Raw genomic sequence first — 4,684 nt, 5'->3', positions numbered from 1 at the left:
CGCTGGAGGTATGAATTTGGCAGCAACATGGGATTGTATTTTTCAAAATAAAAGTAAGTTAGTCGAGGTTTATTCTGCAGTTTATGGCTGGGTGTCCCAAACCAGCAGCACGTAAGTTGTTTATTTCTACTGTCTTGGATAGCACTTTATCGTTGTTGCTATCATACACAACGTATGATTATTATGATAGCATACAATGCAGTCATTAGTTACATAGTAAGGCCGGTTCACACGTTTTTGTTGTTAAAAAATCTAAGTTCATTAATATTGATTTCTGCAAAACCGATTTACTCTAGCCTACTTGTAAATTCTATCAAACTATTCAATAGAAGCTTATTCTTTAGGCTATTAAAAACTATAAATATAGCCACTTTGACATTACAGTAGCCATACATTTGAACCAATTATTGATCGTTTACTGGTGTGCCATCATTATAGCCCTGTATCAGGGCATGGGGAACGTCGGTCCTGCAGAGTTTAGTTCCAACCCTAATCAAACACACCTCTAAACTAGCTGATCAATGTCTTCAGGCTAAAACATACGGATTGTTTCATTTTTTATCTTAAATAACTAATCTGCGTTGTTATTTTATACCACGAGGAAAAAAAAAACCCATTAGCTTCCACTGGCATTTTATAGGACTTTTACGAGTGGAAAGCAGCTTGGCAGAATTGTGCTTCCGGTACTGCGGTTGGTTTTAAGAGTTCCTTATCGTTTCTGAGTTTCTGGCTTCCGGCGGCCTTTACCAACACGCCCTGACTAGTCACGCTCTGGCTGACGTAATCACGTCATTGCTAGAGATTTCCAGAAAATACCACAAGAGGACGTGATTCATCAATTTTCTTAGTAAAAAGTAAAAACAAATGACTACCATGGCGATCTCGAATATTATTTGAACACATTTGATGTTGTGCGCTGTAGTATTTTTATTTTTTGCGTAAGAGAAAAAAATAATATAACTGAAAAGAATATGGATGCATATAATAATAATAATACAAAATAAAAATATGCATAATTTATATATATATATATATATATATATATATATATATATATATATATATATATATATATATATATATATATATATATATATATTTATAAAGTGTACATAGATGATCAAACTATTACTCTGTGACTAAAAAGACTAATTTTCCTTGAATTTCATTCGGATATTATATTTTAATCATACTGTTAACATCAAGACATAGAAAATCATATCATAGGCTTTATATCTCAATCTGTTCACAAAAAAAAAGAAGAAATCTAATCACAAGAAATATTAAATTATCAGAAGGTGGCTATTCTCTCTGGAAAGTGCTGGAAAGGTAAATGTCACAATGACAGTGCTGGAAATGACTCTGGAACATTGTGGCTGCACATGTGTCATCCCTTGCTCAGCAATAAAGGCTGTGTTCTCTCTTTTTGACTCTTGCCAGGTCTTGTATACATCACACCAGATATCAGAAGAGGACTCAGGACTGGGATCACCTGTCAGAATTTCGACGGCTTGGAGAAGAGGTGTTAGAAAAAGGGACCGGATCTGGATCTGTTTTGTTATAATACTTCCTGTAACAAAAGAGAAGGTACAGGCGAATTACCACCAGAAAAGTCAGTAAGAGACTTAAGCATATGACAATATTTGGTCTTGAGAACAACATAGACAATAGCAATCATTAAGAAAAACATTATTCTTTAATGGAACACCACAAGCTGGAAAAGGAAAATATCCGGTGTATTTATTATTTTTGTGTGTGTATGCTCTGCATCTTTTCACCACAAGGTGGCAGTAATGTTGTTTTCTTATCATATTTGAGTGGGACCTACAACATATCCTTAAAATGTTATACTTTTAATACTTTTTAATTATACGTCATTACAAATATTTTCAATATTACTATGCTATAGAAATGCAGGGGTGAATCTGTCAATATTAGAGTTTGTTTTCTTTTAAATGAATTACAGCTACTGTATAGACGGAGATCATTAAATCAAAAAAGGGCATTATTTAGTATTATGTTTCAGAATCTGTCATGCAAGATTGACGTTCTGTTCAATGTTTACATCTATAACCCCTAGAGCATCAATCCAACATTTTGCCACATTTGCTCGGTATAATTTACTATAAATTAGGCATGCCTATAATAACGTTTGATAAATCCCATGAACTGGGAGCTGACTGTCATAGTTACAAAACAGCACCAATAGAAAAAGTCAAGATAAGGTCGTGGTGTTTTTTTGTTGTTGTTTTTTAAATATGATTTGACTTTTTATGCTTAATCTTTATGTTTTGTTGCCTTAGTCTCAAATGTAAGAGGCGTAATAACCTAGTTATTTTCATACAAGTTCAACCAAAATAAAAAAATCTGTCATCATTCTCTAACCCTCATGATCCACACCTGCAGGACTTTAATTCTTTATATAAAAGAAGATGTTTTGAGCAATGTCTGTTTTTGTCTTCACATAATAAAAGGCGGTGGGGTCCAATGCTCTTCAAAACACGAGGGTTAGTAAATGATGCCAGGATTTTCATTAGAAGTTGAACTATCCCTTTAAAAGAGCGTGAAAAAGCAATGCAGTCAAGAAGATTAACAGCTAATGTTCAGGCTGTGAAAACACATGGATTCTGAAACCCTCAATAATCTCGAACAGGTTAATTAGTCTATTGATCACTCAAGCAATGATCCAATTTAAAGATCGGAAATTCCTATATTTGCAGAATAGGTTTACACAACACGCATAAACACCCTCGCATTTAAATAATCCAAAACAAAGAGCACCCAGTCGTCGCCTCTCATTATGCAACAGTGCTCAGTCATGCTCCTGGAGGCCCGTGTAAAAGATCACTTCGGAGCTCATCTCCGATTCTTCCCTGGTACAAGAGCACCTGGCTCATAAGCTGCTAATTTTGCTGCCAGATGGCACCTCTCGGAGAACACCTGCTTCATCATCGGGATTCCTTTACGTCGCTGAAACTCTGTCTGCTTGAATAGTAAAATGATTGCAATAATTTCATATCCGCTTATTAACCCTTCTTTGCAAGAGCAAACGTTTATGCCTACAAATGTGCGCTGGCTTTCTGCCAAAAAGTCTCCCTAGGTCACAGTGACAGTGTCTGTCAAATAGCATCATAAACGCTTTTGTTTAGGGGCCGCTCATCACCGTTTCTCACTCACCCTGTCAGCGGTGTCACAAATTTCCCAGGTGTCCAGTACTTGCAAAGCATTTCACTTTTTTTTATAGGTGTGTTTGACATTCCTTGCCTCATACGCACATTCACACCTTCTAAACTGCGGGGGTTTCCTGCTGAAATGTGACTACACTTTTCTACGCTGAGCTCTAAAATCCTCATAGGCTCATTGGTGTGAGATTCAGAGGGACACAATGCGAACATTATATATGAAAATTCGTATAGGTGGTGGTCTCTGTTGTCCTGAAGATGTTGCTGTAAAGTTATACTGACAGTAAGCAATTAAGCAATTGAGTCTTATAATGAATTCACACAGCTAGCTTAAATTAAGTACAATCAACTTGGATGTTTAAGTCATTTCAACTTAAATTGCATTAAACTGGTGAATCTTGTATAGCTTATAAAAAAAGTTGAAAATTGCTAACTTATTTTGATGAGTTAAAGCAATGTAAAAAACATATGTTGTTATATATGATCATATAATTTTTTTTAAGTTATTTTAAAAGTACATGATCAAACTTTCTTTGCACGGAAGTATTTTTAAGTGACCCAGCGGGGACCAACTCCTTGAGTCCAACTATAAACAAATAAGTCTTTCTTTGTTTTGTCCTTACATTCAGTTGAGCGCATCCAGAAATATAAGCTAGGCAGTGACTCTAAATTGGATAGTAATTACTGCCACGACAAATTGAAGGGAAGCAATCCAACGTATTTTCTATTATGAGATAGTATTATTCTTGGTTAATAATCCCTTTATGCATGATTGAATTTTGATAGGCTGTCTGAATGATAATTGCGCGTAATAAACCATTGCATCTGAAGGCTTGTTAAGCTTTTGTGATTGGGCATATCAGTATTTCTTATTAAGAATTGCAAAGCAGGTTTGGAGGTGTACATTTTAGCTCACTGTTAGTCTAAATGCATGCAAAAGCTCTACACAAAAAAGGTCTAATTTACCTAAAGTTTGTGCTAAGATGTTAAACACTTTTTAACATAAAGGTTGCCGTTAGAAGGGTTTTCACACTCTTAAAAAAAGTTTCAATGGGATTCTATATAGAACTATAGGGTGACTCAGTTTTTAAGGAACCCAGAAATGTCTTAATGATTGCAGGATACTTTCATGTTTAACAGGTTATTTTAAAAAAATATATAGTAATGAATTATATTTACGAGCTGTGTAATTCATAACATTTAATTAAAATTAAAAAAATTATTAAAGCTAAATTAATTAATTACAACTAAATCCATAAAATGATGCCATAATGGGAACCCCTAAGGTTCTAACAGAACGTCTATCCCATAAGAGAATAGGTTATTTAAAGCTTCTTTAGAACTAGAATGTTGTTATTTTAAGAAATTGTATGCTTTGAAGAGGAATTAAAAATAAAAAATAAAAAAAAATATAGCAACTCATAATTCCCAAGACAAAAATAGTTTTTGGTATAAGAATTTTTTTTGTGAACCTTTGAAGAACCTTTATTTTCAGAATATGA

This window comes from Rhinichthys klamathensis, unplaced genomic scaffold, assembly GCF_029890125.1.
Source record: "Rhinichthys klamathensis goyatoka isolate OS25496 unplaced genomic scaffold, OSU_Roscu_1.1 h1tg000425l_1, whole genome shotgun sequence".
In the NCBI taxonomy this organism is placed as follows: Eukaryota; Metazoa; Chordata; class Actinopteri; order Cypriniformes; family Leuciscidae; genus Rhinichthys; species Rhinichthys klamathensis.
The sequence above is the reverse complement of the archived record's forward strand: the minus strand, read 5'-3'. Positions refer to the sequence as shown.